The sequence below is a fragment of the Haemaphysalis longicornis genome, unplaced genomic scaffold (genome assembly GCF_048455015.1).
Source record: "Haemaphysalis longicornis isolate Haplotype H1 unplaced genomic scaffold, Haemaphysalis longicornis Haplotype H1 scaffold_1, whole genome shotgun sequence".
Taxonomy (NCBI): domain Eukaryota; kingdom Metazoa; phylum Arthropoda; class Arachnida; order Ixodida; family Ixodidae; genus Haemaphysalis; species Haemaphysalis longicornis.
Genome location: NW_027526203.1, coordinates 8,122,868 through 8,140,829, shown reverse-complemented (window position 1 = coordinate 8,140,829; position 17,962 = coordinate 8,122,868). Strand labels below are relative to the sequence as shown.

Sequence of the window (17,962 nt, the reverse complement as noted above, 5' to 3'; positions counted from 1 at the left end):
GTTAAGGACATATTAGTAGAAATTCAGAAGAAGAAATGGGTGTGGGAAGGGCATGTTATGCGAATTCAAGATAACCGTTGGTCATTAGGGGTAACAGAGTGGATCTCTAGAGAATGCAATTGTGGTAGGGGGCGGCAGAAGGTTAGATGGTGAGATGAGATCAGGAAGTTTGCGGGGAAATATTGGTCGCAGTTAGCCAACACCGTCTTGAAACAAGGCCTCTCCACTTCCCTTCGCCGGCGGTGTGACGTCACCCCACCATGCCCGAGCCAGTACGGCGTTCTGTTTCCCTTTTTCTGCAACAGATGGCGCGACGAGGCGAGGGAGACAGACCGTACGGACGCGCCGGCGAAGCCACGTCAGGCCTCTCAAGCATGGACGTTCCCTGGTTTCCCTATAGGCGGCGCAAAAATCGACGCCCCACGTGACCAACCTACCGCGAAATTTTCGACCATCAAGTCCACCAGACGGCGCAAGCGAAAGGTTACTTTTGGTATAGAATACAAAACATTCATTCCGTGATTCAAAGAGCCAACATAGTTCGCTTACAATGTGTTGTTTAAAAATATTATTAACAAGTTCCGCATCAAACATCCGCTGAGCAAAAATGTACGCAACTTTTTACGAACAGCCGACTGGTGCACCACCTCGTTTCTGAATTCGCAACCACAAAGCGACAAAGCCGCCAATTCAAATTAAAACCGCTGCAACAGCCCACCGTTTCTATGTGCGCGGAACACTGTTTTCGTGACTGTTATTGCTGTTATGTGCTTTTGCGTCCATCAGTTGTTGAGAGGACTGGCAAAACACGGGAATTGAGTGCTTGTGGAGTGACAAATGTGGGAAATTCCGCATCGGAAGACAGCTGTCGAGGCCAGAATATTTGATTCTTCCAACAGAAGGTGAGTGTTATGCACTCCGCTAGAAAGAGGGTGCAAACGAAACCGTTGTCGCCGTCAATACCTCATTTGTGCCCTTCATTCGAAATCTTACCGCAAGTGAACGAGTTGTTATGGCAAAAAAAAAATGTTGTCACGAAAGCGACGTACAATTGCAGCGATCGAAATGAAATGATGTCCTGGCCTCTGTAAATTTGCGGATGTCAATAAACGATTTGTTCTCACTTGCTGCTTTGTCTGTGCCAGTCGAGGCCATCTGGTCACCTGGCGTAACATCATTTCACTAGCGCGGCGCAAGTAAACACGCGGCCAGCGTGCCAGCCAGGAACCAGAAGGAGCAGCCACGGCCGGACTCGACGCTCCTTTCTCTCTCTCTTCGCGCGCGGGAGGAGGGGAGTCGAGTCCGGCCGTGGAGCAGCAAGCCGGCGGCCGCCGTGCGAGGGCAGCCATGTTACTAAGGAGCTCAAGCGGCCTGTGCAAAAAGCATCCGCCATGTTTACAAAGCCGTGTTTACAGCGCCATCAAGCGGGCGTACTCGGTAGCTCACGACGCCGCCACTACGCTTTTTCTGGCACTACAGGCAAAGCTAGACCTTTGCTTCTCTAAAACCCTCCCTGTTCTGTGGCCACGTTTTTTCGGCGTGTTGCGTCAGCCTGCTAGTGGTGTTTTGTGGTTGTGCGGTTGCAATTTGCTTTCACGATTTGTTGTGACCTACTACATGTACAGCGCATCACGATGGGACGCTGTTGCGTGCCCAACTGCAAGGGAAATTACGACAACGGGCCTAAGGTGCGTTTGTTTTCGTTCCCGAGCGATCCTGTGCGGAAAGCGAAATGGCAGCGTGCCGTCCGGCGCGACGACATTGACGTGTGTCAACTCAAGAACCCTCAGGTAAGCGTTCGAATACACCCTTTTCTTGAATGCGTAACATTCGTATTTAACGCGCTGTGATTGTTATAGCTGCTCACGCGTTTTGCATGTGCTTTACGCGTTGGTCATCGGGGTGCTGTTTCCTAAGCAAGCTGTGCAATCGCCCATTGCGGCTTCGTTATTGTTTATAAGAAGAATGCTGTATCACCTTTGCTTTATGAGGTGGACGGTGTCAAGCTTCACGGTGCATTACTTCGCCCCTTCTCTGTGTTACAATGTGCAGGTCTGCGAGCTTCATTTCAAAGCGGAGCACCTTCGAACGACGTCAAAGTACACCGACGGCGATGGGCGGACTATTGAGGTTCCGATGAAGCTGACCCGGCTGATGCCTGATGCTGTTCCTACCATTTTTCCTGGATGCCCGAGTTATCTTTCTGATTCTCAAACGTCACGAGAAGAGCCCGACGTCAAGCGAAGGCGAAAGAAAAATGAACAGTTGCTCGAAGCCATCCAGGAATCAGCGCTGGCATTTGCTGCGGAGCAGGACGAGAACAAGGTCGAAAACTTCGAAGATATAACTTCTAGGCTGACTCGACTGCATCAAAAGAAGTTCTGGTCACAAACAGTCTGCGAAGGCTGCGTCATCTTCGCTCACGTCAGACCTACAGATCACGCCCCGGATCTCCTGTCGTCAGTGTGTGTGCGTCAGACCTGTGCGTGCGCGTGTTCTGGAAGCGTGTTCTACTGACATCGAACGACAACCTGAAGATTCCGGAAAAAATCCAGGATTTTCGAAGGTTGGTGGAGCTTTTAGATAATGTGGAGGACTTCTGCACGACAAAAGCACCCCAGGAGGATGATGAAGTGAATTCAACGCTCCGTCTTGTGTGCACCCTTTTGCAAGACGTTACAACTGAAGGGTTGGTGGACGATGAGAGGGCTGATGTTCTGAAATTTCTTAAGGAGCAGTGTTTTCTTTTGTCGAAGAAAATCAATGGTTTGAGGTACTTCTCTGAAGTGTTAGTTCTCTCTAGCATATTATTTACCATTTCACCACATGCGTACAGGTTCCTACGAAACAGCGGTGTGGTCATTTTGCCACATCCTAGTACTGTTAAAAGAGTGTGTGGCCGACATGATGTTAGCCCATTACAGGAGCAGTCCGAAGACGGTTTCTTGCGGTACGTGATCAGAAGGGCGAGTTCACTGAAGTCACATGAGCGAAATGTTACGTTGATGGTGGACGAGATACATTTGCAGCAGTACTTTGAGTATAAAGGCGGCTGTGTGACAGGCTCTGCTTCCAACAGTGCTGAGCCAGCAAAAACTGCGCATGTCTTCATGGTGCAGTCTCTTCTGTCATCCTACAAAGATGTAGTACATGTCCTGCCGGTGTCTAGAATTACAGCAGAGGAGCTGTATGATGTTCTGAATAAGATAATCATAGGCCTAGAAGATGCTGGCATTCATGTAGTCGCAGTGATAATTACTGACAACTCAATTAACCGAAAAATGATGGCAATGTTTGGCAAAAAAAGGTGCCAGCTTGGATATCGTATACCCACATCCTGTGAATGCGCAGCAGCCGTTGTTTCATGTTGTTGATTCTGTGCATTTATTAAAATGTGTTCGGAACAACTGGCTTAACCAGAAAAATTCGGGCAAGTGTCTGTACTATCCCACGTTTCAAAGCGACTCGCCGGACAGTCGAAAAATGGAGGGTGCTTCATTCAGTTCCCTAAGAAAACTCCATGAGGCAGAACAGAGCAGCATTGCAAAAGTTGCGTACGGGCTCACCCACAAGGCTCTGCACCCCAGTAATCTCGAACGACAAAATGTTCGACTTGCCCTTAAGGTTTTCAGCGGTTTTGTCTCGGCAGCTTTGAGGATTCGAGGTGAAGAACTAAGGCTCGAAGTGGCAGAAGGCATGGCACAATTTAGTGATGTCATTGTGAAGTGGTGGGACATTGTGAATGTTAAAAGCCCTCACAAGGGTCAGCGATTGCGGAATGTTTGGCAGGAGCCTGTAAGTGAAGTAAACTGCCACCAACTGAAGTATCTGGATGAATTCGTTGACTGGCTCGATAGCTGGAAGGCAGTAAAGCAAGACACAGGCAAGCTGACAACTGAAACACACTCCGCCCTCCGCCAAACAACGTATGCTCTCATTGAAGTTTCCCGGTACTGCTTGGAAGAACTTTGCTTCAGATATGTTCTTCTTGGTAAATTTCAGACAGATGGTCTGGAAGCAAGATTTGGCAAATACAGGCAGCTGTGTGGTGCACAGTACCACATTTCAATCACACAACTATTTGAAGCAGAGGCAAAACTTCGCTTGCAGGATACGTTGATTTTAGAGGATTTTCCTGAGGCTTCAAAAGAAGGTGAGAAAGAGCCCAACCCTGAGGTGCTTCTGGCCAAGTACAACATACCAGTGCTAGACAGCGAGCTAAAGAAGCCTCGCACAGATATGCCGGCTGTTGCGTATATAGCTGGCTACTGTGCCCATGCTGCCTTAAAGCGTCAGCCATGCGAGGATTGTTGCATGCAGCTGACTGTCGCAGAAAGAGTACTTGACCAAAGCGAAAATGTGCTCATAGACGAAGTGAACCGGGGTGGTCTGAAGTTCCTGCAACCTTTTGTGGTACACGCTGTACTGTGTACGAAAGTTGTGTTGGAGCATTGTACAAGTGACGAGTACCTGCTTGTTTTCCACAAAGAGAATAACAAAAGCTTGTCACTGCTGAGCATTATGATGTTTTTGTTGTCTGATAGTGAAGGCCTCGAAATGTGCGCTAGCGGTCACTGTCCTGATGTTGTCCTCAAAAATATTTTACGGCCTGCTGTGAACACACTGTTAAAAAATTATGCAAGTACTAGAAACGACGCCTTGACAAAAGCAAAGTTAAGTGTCAAGCAGAGGAAGGTTCTTACACTTAAGTGAAATGTGCTCTTGAAGTTGCATGCCTGCCATTTTACTAGCTCGTTCAAAATGAGTACCATACATCATTTTATTTTGTCCATTGTATACCTCTGTGAACGCTTCCATACATACGTGACTTCTGATCTAAGTTCATAAATTTGCCTTTATGCTCAGCAATAGTGCTACATCTGCTTATGCTCTTCTTTTCTTTGATGTACTCATGATAATGCATTCCTAATATCTACATTCGCAGCTCTTGTTTCTGTATATATGTTCCACGTGCTGTCATTGGATATAAATGTGTTCACATCATGTTTTCGTCTCCAGTTGATCTTGTGAGTGGTTGAAAAATATGTAATTGTCCTGTAAAACCAAGACAGTGAACGCTGGTTCTTTGCCCCACTCCTGTCGCTCTGTTATATATTCAAGAGTTTCAAAATAAACTGGAAAGGCGACCGCATGCACGACAGTGGCGGCGGCACCGCGCGCTGCCCCGCTAAGGAGTCGGGCAAGGTGCGGTGACGTCACGGCGGCAGAGGAGGGGCCTTGACCCTTTCTAGATGGTGTTGACTTAGCACAGGACCGGGATAATTCCAGATCTATGGGAGATGCCCTTGACCTGCAGTGGGCGTAGACAGGCTGATCGTGATGATGATGATGAAGATGATTGTTTTATGTACGTGATTTTTTTCTCTCTTTTCATCTTCCTACACAGTGCTCAGCCGGAAAATGCGTTCACACTGCGGTGAACACGAGTTGCCCCTTTGTTTTTTGAAATGGCCGCATGAGGTCGCAAATTTTCACCGTGCGCTGTGTCTTTTTTCATGCGGCGTGTGTCACGAAGCTCTCAATGCTGTGTGAGAAGTGAGCACCTGTACAGCAATGGTGGCGTAAGTGTGCCGGTACCTACAGGTGCGTGTGGCGTTTTCAGGCTGCGATAATGCCTGGGCATTCTTGCGTACCGTGGTGTCGCGGGAGCTTTAATGGTGGTAAACGTGTGCGTATCTTCACCTTCCTTTCAGACCGAGCAAGAAGGGCCCAATGGATTAAAGCTGTCCACCGTGCAGACTGCAGGAGAGCGGTCGGTGGTAAGGAAAAAAATCCCTTTAACTGTCTGGGTTACGCCTCCGTCAGCTGAATTCGAAAACGCTGCGTGCAGCATGTTGCGAGATAATGCCGTAGCGCTGCCTCTTTTTAACCTCCTAAATATGTTAAGTCGCAGTGAAATAGTATTGCTGACGTTCAATTCGCACGAAATTTATATGAAATTCTTCTCGTTGTACTGCTACGCGCCTGAATTCTCGTTTTTAAATTTCAGGTTCCAGAGCGGTTGTCTTTTTTTATCGCAGGTCTGCGAGCGCCACTTTAAGCCATCTTGCATGGTAAATACAACAAATTACACGGATACAATGACGGGCAAAGTAATTGAAGTCCCGCTGAAGCTCGTACAGCTACGATCTGATGCAGTTCCAAGCATACTTCCCGACTGCCCGGATATCTTTCTTCCTCAAATGCAAACACGTCTTGGGAGGCCCCAGATGAGAAGAGGACGCGCCGAGAGGCAGCTTCGTAACAAGATTCCGTCAGCAAGTCTATTGAGACACACCAGGCGGAAGAAGAATGAAACAAAATTGATAACTTTCATGTATTGTTACAGTGCCTACCATAAATCAAGGTTTCCAAATTCTGGGTAGTTACTTCGCAGCATGACTATATACTCTTTCTCAGTCTAACTGTCGATGGTGCCTCAGCAATCAGAAAGTCACTTAAAGTCACTGAAGACCTCTCTCTCAACCTGTATTTGCAAGATGTCGAGGTCTCCTCCAAAACTGTCAGTAAGGGCCCTCAACCCATCTAACATGGAAAGGCAAAACGTTAAGCTTGCACTGACGGTGTTTAACCTATCAACCATAGCTGTCCTATAAACATGCGGTCAACGCTATGCTGGAACAGCGGAATTTTCAAAGTTTGTCGAAGCCTGGTAAACGGTCGTTAATGTGAAGTCGCCCAGCAAAGGACGCCAGCTTCGTGATGATCGGCATCACGAAGACTCTCATCGCTGAAAAATTGTATCCGGAAGTTGAATTCCTTCAAACCATCATGCAGTGACTTGACCTCTGGGAAGGTTGGAAGTTTGACAACGCAATTTTTACTCGGGAGACCCCGAGTGCCTCGCGCCTCACTACGGAAGAATTGGTCAAGATAATCAGCTATTGCGTTGAAGACCTTAGAATCAACTACGTACTCCTGGGGAAATCCCAAACGGACTGCTTGGAGGAAAGATTTGGGAAGTATAGGCAGCTTTCCGGGTCGCAGTACCATGTATCTATCAGGCAAACGTTCGAATGCGAACGCAAGCTGCAGCTGCAAAGAGCCCTAGGATTTGCACACATGGATTTAGGGGCACCTGCAGTCAGCATTGATGAGGTTATTCTACAGAGCGTCAGTATTGAAGTAAATGACAAGTACTTTGAAATGAAAGCACATAATCTTCCACCTATAACATGCATGGCCGGATACTGTGCCCATGCCGCACTTGAAAATCTTACATGCACTGCGTGTCGAGCAAATTTGGTGGAATAGGCAGAGATCACAACTTGAAATGCAGAGATTATAGCAAACATGAATCGCGGAGGGCTCAAGTTGCCCCAGCGTCCAAACACATACCACGTACAACGTCTCTCTTAGGATGCTTATGGTCTGGCCTGTTCCCTCCCTTGTTGTTGCGCCGTCCACACCTCCACTGAGCATGCTCGTCTCTCCTCCATTCTCCTCCTCACAGCCGTATAAACCAGGTGAGCACACGCGCTGCGCGCTACTCCACTGCGCATGCTCGTCTCTCCTTCATTCTCTTCCTCACCATACCCACGCGTCCCGTTTAACTATAAGACCACACACCAACTCTACTCACACTACTTACTTCAACTCTACTTACACACCAACCAACCCCCACTGCTGCTTCGCATCCTCCTCAGGGTTCCCCCCACGGGAACATGGTGAAATTTTTTCTTTACGTCGCATAACCGTTCCGTCGAAGGCGACCGTTTCGATCGAGGGCGCCATAAATGAACTGGGGTTGGAAGGATGCGAGCGGAGAGGAGAATAAAGAGTGGAAAGTCCCTGCCGTTAAAAAACAGAATGTTGAGAAACAGGACCCCAGGCCATGGCTCTGCTAAAGACGCACTTCGATCCCCCTGTCCTTTCACCAGTTCATGAAGATGATCGTTGCATACTCCCTCCCGCGACAATAAGGCCGACGCAAATACGTACAGAATGCCTGGGAAGGAAACAGAGAAACAAAATAACAGAGAAACAAAATGACGCTTCTGTCCGCAGTCTTGTCGAATTTTGTTATGCGGGTCAGTCGCAGATTGTTATCCACTTTCTTCTCCAACGGTGCTTTCAAGTTCGATTCTGCTTCCTAACGTTGGTCTATTTATTTATTTATTTATTTATTTATTTATTAAATTTATTTATCACATACTGCGAACCATTCCATGTCCACGCAGGAAAGTTACAGCATGTGCAAAGGTGAAACAAAGGAACAACGTTACAACAAAATTGTTACTAGGACACATCAAATGTAAGAAAAACATCTCAATCACCATCAAATTTTACGCGTTTTCACAGGGCAGGTACATACACTGCAACACAACCCAAAATCAAAGCACCACTCTCTTCGTACACAACGTGCTGGTAAAGGAAAAAAGTATTGTGAAAGTCAGAAAACAAAGCGCATTGTCACGACCGGCGCAGAGACAACCAGCCGCGACAGCGTTTGGGTTCGAACTGATTTTTTTATTCCTCCAGCGCGAGCGCACGTGAGCGTGTGCCTGTTGGTTCCGCCTTCGTCGTCGTCGTCGTCTCGGCGCGGTAGACTTGTGCCGCTGCAGGACTCCCCCCTCCCCACCCAGTAGAGCCGGAGGCCGTTGTTTAAGCCCACGCGACAGTTTTCGACGATTGAAGGTGCAAATTCCTGGGCATGGTTGTTGAGACGGGGAAGGTCTGCATGGGTCGGAGAGAGGCGACGTATGCGGGCTTTACCCGGTCAGCTGCTACGACGTCTTGGCGGCCGTTGATTTGGAGGGTGAAAGTCTTCGGGTGCCGCTCGATGACGCGCTATGGGCCGTCGAAAGCGGGACTGAGGGGCCGATGGGCAGCGTCTCGGCGCACGAACACGTGTGTGCAGGAAGAAAGGTCCTGGCTCAGGAAGACGGAGTGGTCGCTGCGTTGTCGAGGAAGCACGTGCCGGATTTGCTCGAAAAGGCGACGAAGGTCAGCCCAACCGGTGGGATCCGAAGGTCCATCGGCAGGCGGAGGTGTGAGGAAGTCGCCAGGGAGACGAAGAGGACAGCCGTACACCAGCTCGGCTGATCTGCAACGCAGGTCAGTCTTAAAAGCCGAACGTAGTCCGAGCAAGACGAGGGGATGGTGGTGGGCCCAATGTTCCCTTGGCTCGTAGGTGGTGAGAGCTGCCTTGAGCTGGCGGTGTAAACGTTCCACCATCCCGTTGTCAGACGGATGGTAGGATGTGGTGTGTATGTGGCTTACTCCCAAGATGGCAGCGAGAGCGTTGAATAGGGCGGATTGGAATTCACGCCCGCCATCATTAATGGCCACCGGAGGGCAGCCGAAACGAGACACCCAACCACAAACAAATGCTTTGGCGACTGTTTACACCGTGATATCAGGGATCGGGATTGCCTCTGGCCAGCGCATGAAGCGGTCCACACACGACAACAAGTAGGTGGCGCATCACGACGGTGGCAGGGGGCCGACCAGGTCAATGTGCACGTGCGCGAAACGGCTGTCCGGTCGATGGAATGGGAGGCAGGAGTGACTGTGTGCCTTGTTACCTTGACACGTTGGCACTGGAGGCAGGTGCGTGCCCAACGACTGAGATCGGCATTCATGGAGGACCAGAACCACCGAGCTGTGACGAGGTGCTGAGTTGCTCGGATGCCGGAGTGACTCCTGCCGTGCAGGGCGTCGCAAACGGCTCTACGAAACGCCGGTGAAACATAAGGCCGGGAGACGCCGGTTGATGTCTCGCATGTGATTGTGCCTTCGGTAAACGGCAACGCCACATCTGTGAAAGTCAGCGTGGAGGAGCCAAAGATGCGTTTCGGGAGCTCAATGTCTTTTTGCTGGGCAGAAGCAAGCTCTTCCATGGAAATCGGTTAGGGTGAAGGTGAAAGGGCTTCGACGCGAGACAGCGCGTCAGCAGCAGTGTTGATCGGGCCGCTGACATGGCGGAGATCGACAGTAAACTCCGAGACGAAGGAGAGGTGTCGAATCTCACACGACCAGTACGAGCTGTGGTTGCGCTAAAAGGCGAACGTCAAGGGCTTGTGATCCGTAAGGATGTAGAAGTCCCTGCCTTCCAGGAAATGCCGGAAATGTTTGATGGCAAAATAGACAGCCAGTAGCTCGCGCCCGAAGGTGCTGTACCTTGTCTCAGCAGGTTGCAGCTTCTGGGAGTAGAAACCAAGGGGTTGCCAACCGGAAGCGACTGCTCAACCACAGTTCCGACAACCACGCTGGAGGCGTCGGTGATAAGGCGAAGTTGAGCGTCAGCAACGGGGTTTATAAGCATGGCAGCGTCGGAGAGGGCCTTTTTCGCAACAGAAAAGGCGGACGCTGCTTTCTCGCTCCACTCGAAGTGCTACGAAGGTCCTGTCTTGGCCAGTAGATCAGTGAAGGGCTGGACCAGTTCGGCACATTTGGGAATGAACCGCCGGTAGAAGTTTAGCAGGCCCAAGAATTCTCTCAGCTTCTTAATTGAGGTTGGCTGCGGAAAGTCCTGAATGGCTTTCACCTTCGTGTCGAGAGGTCTGATGCCTTTTGGAGTGACCAAGTGGCCTAGAAACTCGATGGTCTGCATGCCGAAGACGCACTTTTTGGGGTTTATTACGAACCCATATTCATTAAGCCAAGTGAAAAGGGCTCGCAAGTGCACTTCGTGCTCGGATGGTGATGCGCTTGCGATAAAGAGCTCGTCGAGGTAGGCAAAGAGAAAATGTAAACCACGGGTAACCTCGTCGATGGCATGTTGAAAGGTCTAGGTGGCGTTACGCAGGCCGAAAGGAATGCGGACATATTCGAAGAGACCGAATGGTGTAATGATGGCAGTCTTCTGGATGTCTTCTGGCTCCACAGGTATCTGGTGATAGGCCTTGACCAAGTCCACCTTGCTGAATATCTTTCAGTCTGCCAGATTCGTTGTGAAGTCGTCGAAATGCGGGAGCGGGTACCGGTCCGACACGGTGATCGCATTGAGGGCACGGTAGTGACCGTATGGCCTCCAGTCACCCGTATCCTTTTTGGGTACCATGCAGGGCTGACGCGTGATTGCTCGAGGATGGACGGACAATTCCCAGTTCCAGCACGTGCTCGAACTCTCGACGAGCAATGGCATAATGCGATCCGGTGAGACGAAGCGCTCGAGAGAAGACACGGGGTCCCTTCGTGACGATGTGGTGGGTGATGGTGTGCTTCACCGGGGACTATCCCGTGTGGGGTCCTGTGATCGCAGGAAAATCTGCAAGTATCTTCTCGTACACGAAAAATGGCACAAAGGCTCGAAGTACGGTCGCCGTGGCAGAGGAGAGAACTTCATCTTCCGAAAGGCTCGTCGTCTTGTCCACGAGGCGTCGAGAGTGCACGTCCACGGCCAGTTTGTAGAAAGAGAGGAAATCAGCACCGAGAATGGGCTGCTTGATGTCAGCAATCGTGAAAAGCCACCGGAAGGTGCGACGTAGGCCAAAATTGACTGTGAGCGACCGCTGGCCGTAGCTTTTGATCGGCGAGTTGTTGACGGCGATTAACGGGGAGGTCATTTCTCGGCGTCGTCGGTCTAGCGAAGAGGCCGGTATGACGCTGACCTCTGCTCCCGTATCGACCAAGAAGCGGTGGCCGGCAACCTTGTAGGTGACGTAGAAGAGGCGGCTGACTGCGTGACCGGGTTCACTTGCCGACGCCAGTGCCCGGTCTCCTAGTTTGCCGTCCGTGAGCAAGGCTGGCTACACTTGCGGGCGCAGCCGGAGGTACGATGATACCAACAGACGCCAGAAGGGCCAGGCTCACCGAGCATTACGGAGGAGCGATGTTGAGAACGGGACGGGGATGGGGAGTACCGTCTGTCGTGGGATGCACGTTGGCGTCGGTGCAAGGGGAATGCGATGGATTACATCTGATGGCTGAGTTCATCAATGCGGCTCTCAAGTCGACCAAGCCTGGAGTCGTCCCTTGAGGTGGAGGGTGTATCCGCGACTGTGGCGATGCTTGGGGACCGGGAATAGTCCGCGATGCGGTCAGCCAGGTCCACGAGTTGGTCAAGTGGTACGTCAGCGGCTACCGCAAGTACCAATACCAGGTTCTGTGGAGGGCGTTGAAGGAATAGCTCCCGAAGAAGTGGATCGTTGAGGTCCTGGCCATGATCACCCAATAGCTGCCGCATGCGATGTAGCAATTGCAAGGGTCGCCTGTCGCCGAGCTCCTCGGTGTTCAGAAGCTGCTGCAGCCTGCTGCGCTCCTACTCCAACTTGCGTTGGATGATCACTGCCTTTAGGTGGTCGTACGGCGCAACAGGATGTGGGGCATAGAGGATGTCGGACAGCTCATCCGCGATGCTGCCTGGCAAGGAGGTCACGACGCTTTTGCATCTCGTCTTCTGGCTGGTGATCCGATGCAGACGAAAGCGCGCTTCGACTTGCGTGAACCATGTCCGCGGGTTCCGAGTCCAAAACGGGGGTAGAGTAGCGCTGTGCACAGCCGCGGTTGTATCGTGAGCAGGCGGAGCTGCTTCGTGGTCCCCCCAGGCTGTAATTGGCCAGCAGAATCCGGCAAAGCCGAAGGGTCCGACATGGCGCGGTCAGAAGAGGCGAGTTCGGTCCACGTCACCAATTCACGTCGCGACCGGCGCAGAGACAACCAACCGCGACAACGTTTGGGCTCGAAATGATTTTTTTATTCCTCGAGCGCGAGCGCACATGAGCGTGCGCCTCGTAGTTCCGCCTTCGTCGTCGTCGTCGTCTCGGCGCGGTGGACCTGCGCCGCTATAGCATTTTACGTTTAAACAGAAAGTAGAGTTGAGTTTCGGAGCAACAAATTCCACTCAGTTATTGATTTCGGGAAAAAAGAATTGTTTTAAATATTAGTTATTGCGCAGATTGGCTTGATGCTGCAGCTGTGTATGTGATGGGAAGGCCCGGAAGATTCTTTTACTACATAATTATCTGGCTTTATTTCTAGTTTAGAAAACCTTATTAGACGGAATAAGATATGTCGAACAGCTCATCGTCTGTCCTCAAGAAGTTCAAGATTTGCCAACTGCATCATCGTCGAGGGGGAATCGCGACGTCTATACCTACTGTAAATAAAACGGACTGCCAGGCGCTGAATTTTCAATCTTTTGTATATTGCTTTTTGTGTTAGGGTCCCATACTACGGAGGCGTACTCCAAAGACGGCCTTACCATTGTTTTGTATGTTTAAGCTTTAAGAAACTGGGGGAATCAGCTAATCGATGCTTTAGAAACCCTAGTCTTTTACATGCAGAAGAGCATGCGTTTTTTTGGAGCGTTTATTTTGCCACAGGGTATAGATAAGGGGTATGAGTTCATCATGAGGAAAGTTTGTTAGATGAACATGATAACGTTTTCTTCGCTTATAAAGCCTAGAAGAGAACGATGATGGGGCCCATATATCCATGTGTTGTATTAGGATGCGTCGTCTACGCGGAGACCCGTGGCCGCAAGATGTCGCAGTCTCGTAGGGCGAAAAGTGAGGCAAGACCACAGCAAGTGGTGTATGTCGGCTATTGCACCGCTGCGGTGGCAAACTGGGCAACCGGGGTCTGCAAAACAATCTTTGAAGTGAGGCCATTGGCGGGCCCCGGCGGGAGTTGCCACCTCCACCCGCATCGTCCTAAGTGCAACCTCCTCGGCACGGGTAAGACACGGGGGGAGGGTGGCAGCACACGGTGGAATTAGAGCACGTGTGCGGTGCCGGAGGTGTTCCTGTCTAGTCAGCAGAGGAGTCGCATCATCCAGCTCTAACGAGGAAGTCGGAGATGGACTGGAGACTGCTAGCCGGGCTGCTACGTTTGCCTTGCAATGGGCCGTCGGTAGGTCACGCGGAACCCATTCAGTCAGTACCTTGTGAGCAATTCGTGCCGCAAGGTGGTGAATACTCTGGCCCAGCATAGGGCTAGGGCTCACTAACCGTAGTAAGCCGGCTGCTTGAAGGGCATCGGTACAAATTACGATGCAAGGCCCGGGCCGCAAAATGAGTTCGGTTACAGCCAGGAGAGCCTCTCTAATGGCTACAAGTTCCGCATAGGACGATGCTGGAGGTTCCGGGACCTTAAATCTGGATATCTTACTGAGGGCTGGTTGGCTAGTGCAATGAATGGCAGTGGCAATAACAGTGTCTTCAATACTGGCATCTGTATATAATATGCTGGAGCCGAGTGGAAGGTGGCTATCTATGGCGGTGATGCGTCGTTGAAGGGCAGTCGCCGAATCGTTCGACTGTGGGCGACGAAACTCAGTTGGCTTGTTGCCGCTCAATTGCACGAACTGACAAGGGGGAAGCACTCGCTGTGGTAGGGCTGGCAGCGTATGCTAGACTGCGCAAGCTATTAATGCTTGTGCAGAACCACACAATGACACCTTCAGTTCTCCAGTTTTGCGACGTTGATGAACAAGTTGCGCTCGTGCTGTCCACGTCGTCCGTTTGTATTCCTTTCAAGTGTGTCCTTAGTAACCTCAAGCGCAGTTTTCAAACATGCAGAACCAACTAGCCCAATTCATCACCTTACTGACGTTGATGAACAAGTTCATCCAGCGTGTTCAGTTGGGCATGTTCCTGGAGAGAAACTATAGGGGTGATTTGTGGGAGCGCAGTAATTGCTCTCATAGCCTCTCTGGTAATTGCTTCCAGTCAATCCCGCTGCGCTGCGTCAAATGCTGGAACTGAGCAAAGTAGACCATGCGCGGTTGTAATACTGCTCTCACTATTTGTCGTGCCACGTGTGAGCTGGCTCCAGCAATTTGGGAGCGATACGGCGTACTAGTGCTAGCGTTTGAGTGAGCAGCTTGGTGTTTAGCCTGAGCTACCCAAGCTGTCGCCGTTCCTGACTGGTGTATTATCAACCCCAGGACTTTGACTATTGGGCTTTCTTGCAGTGGTACTTCCAGAGCATGCGTTTACTATAAGGGATGTCCAGTTGAGGCTGGAGATAATTTTTACACCCAAATATTTATATTCTTCTACTTGTAATCTGTGACCCTTTTACATCATATTTGAAATGAAACTTGTTTATTTTATTGGTGATACTGAAATGAACTGTTTTTTCTAGATTAATTACCATGTTCCACTCCGTACACGAAGTTTCCAAGTGACCGATATTTCTTTTTAAAACTTGTTGATCTGCCGTAGAGTTGATTACCTTGAAAAGAATGCGGTCGTCGGCGAATAGTTTAACTGATATGCTGGGATATATTGCTTCAACCAAATCATTTATATAAATAATAAATAAAACAGGACCGAGTACGAACCCCTGCGCTACTCCGGAAAAAAACGTCCAAAAACGTGAGCGCGATCGCTCAATCTCTACGTACTGTTTACGGTTTATTAGATAAGATGTCACCCAATTTGTTATATCTGAAGGAACGCCAATTGACTTTAGTTTAGTTATAATTTTTATAGGGCACTTTATTAAACGCCTTCGAGAAGTAAAAGAAGATAACGTCAACGTGGCTACCAGCATCTAAAGCCTTGGCAAATTCATTATTGAAGTTAACAACTGTGTAGTGGTAGAAATGCCTTGTTGAAAACCATGTTGGTCTTCACAAAGAATATTTTGAGATTGAAGAAAGTTCTTTGGATATTTTGTGATGATATGTTCTAGCAATTCTGTTAAGCGCTCTTAAGGATGAACGGATTCGGTTGAATGACAGGTAAGACAGATGGGGCGATAGTTACAAAAATTGTGACGGTTGCCCTTCTTAAAAACAGGAGTCACACGTGCAATACGCCAATCATCTGGTATCACCGTATCACACCAGATGAAACGGATTTCCAAAAAAATGACTACAAGGAACCTGGCTAACAGTGTAGCATACGTCTGAGAAATTCAGAAGGGATATCGTCAGGACCTGTCGATTTTTTTCTGATCCAATCGCAAAAGCAATTCGGTGACACCTTCCAATGAAATCCAAATGACACCACAATCACCATTTTCACAAATACCACCGTTTAAGGGATCTGACATTGAAAACACATCTTGAAAATACTCCTTAAACACCTCAGCCATTCTCTCTGATCAGGAAGTACACTGTCACCTTTGGCGATTTGATCAAGCCTCGTGTCACCCCTATTCGAGAAAAATTTCCAAAATTTGAAGGGACTTTCAGATACAAAACGATCGGAACGATCGATGAAGGTATAAAAACTCTGTTACGCTTCATGGAAGACATAGCGGACTGTCGTGCATCTAGTCTCTTATATCGTCTTGGTAGGAATTGTGTGTGGCTGAACCTTTCTTATGTGAACTTGCCTTCCAAAAAATGAGGACCTAATTCCCTTTCGCCAGTCGGAATAAGTTCGTAGTTTACGGGAATGTCCACTAGTTCTGATCCCATGGCTGATTCAGGCAGCCTCACTCTTTTTGCTGTGGTTGTGCTGAAGTCTGTCTCTTGCGCCGGTTCAAGTCGATTTCCTGGCGTCACGGTTCAAGATCAGAAGTGTCTCAACAACTGGCTTCTGATGGTCGCTTACGCGCTCAGGAAGTTGTGTAGAGGGTTCATCACGCTCTCCCCTTTGCGGCTGTACACATTCACTCTGAGACGGCGACGTTTCGCATATGGCAGGGCCACAGTTTTCAGCTTAAAATGGGGTTGTTTTTGCTGGTGTCGTCTTCGTTACTCGTGATCCGTCTGGGTAATCGGATGGTTTATCACCGGCAGCTAAAGAGGCAGTAGTCGCGCTCCACGGTGGTATGACGGGTTGGACTTCATGAGAGGTTGCAGGGGTCGATGAAAGATTATCCTCCATGACTTACTGTGTGATAGCCTTTGTACATACCAAACTCATTTTAAATGCAGAGCATTTCTTAGCCTCGCCTCTTCCTGCGTCTGACGGCGTCAACAGCTCCGCGTCCGCAGCAGGTGCGCCTCTCCTCCTCCCCTCCTCTCTCTGAACAGCAGCTGGCGCGCGCATGCGTCGTAGTCAGCCCGTTCGCTCCGTCGCAGTCTCGGCGTAACAGGAATGTGATAGCAGCGCGGTGGGGCGTGGAAGGGAGGTTCTTGCGCATGCACGCTCTCGCCCCCGTACTGCTCTCCCTCTACTGCGCGCGCTGCAAATATAAAGCGGCTAGCGGTCGCTCGTGCTTCCGTCAATGCGTTGCTCCTTCCTTCCTTGGTTAACGCTCGCTCCACCCTAACGCGACTTCACTCTCCTCTCTCTACCCCAAACCAACACCAACGCAACTGCGACCCAACTACCCACCCTAACGCGACTTTACGCGGAGTTAACGACCCCTAATGCTCTGCATTTACTCGTGTTGCCCTCACGGGAAGGCGCGGGAATTTTTTTTTTTATATCTTTTCACTCAGCAGCCACTTCACGCAAAAAATCACATATATGTAAATCCCTGACTTTTCATAATCGCTTTGAAAGTCCTCATAGTCTAGGAGATATCGGATCTGTCCGTCAACCGTGGTTGCTTCGTCCAGCTATTGGATGAGAGATTCCTGAAGGGTTTCAAGCATACCTATTGTTGAAATTCGAGAGCTCACAATATTTTCTGTCGTTTTGGCTATCTCGGATACCTCTGCCTGGAGAGTGTCCCTCAGCTCTTTCAATTGAGCCATGATCTCACTGTCCTTGGTAGGCTAAATATCGACAGGGAGGGTGTTCTGGCCACGGCGCTTCTGCTGAACATTTTGGGGTTCCAGATGGGCAATGCGACGCGCCGGGCAGCCAGCCATGATGGGCGCAATTCAAGGGCAAGACGTCCAGGTTATGGAGGTCAAGTCTTATCCCGGGCCTCGCGTGCCTCGAAATCAGTCTGCACCATCATCAGGAGTCCACTGGGCCGTTCCTCCAGGGTTTCGCGGCACCAGAATGCTGAAGGACAGGACCCAAGGCCATGGCTCTGCTAAAGACGAGCTTTAATCCCCTCTCCTTTGACTAGTTTACGATGATGATCGTACCCCCTTTGACACGCCTTTCTCGTTCGTTTTCTCAACATCACCTTCAACACA

At 49.9% G+C, this 17,962-nt stretch overlaps 2 pseudogenes; both read left to right on the top strand.

Annotated features, from left to right (window-relative positions):
• Positions 1-1,551: 1,551 nt before the first annotated feature.
• On the top strand, positions 1,552-5,214 carry LOC144179077 (uncharacterized; annotated as a pseudogene).
• Positions 5,215-5,632: 418 nt separating this feature from the next.
• LOC144178359 (uncharacterized) lies at positions 5,633-9,710 on the top strand (annotated as a pseudogene).
• The last annotated feature ends 8,252 nt before the right edge of the window (positions 9,711-17,962 follow it).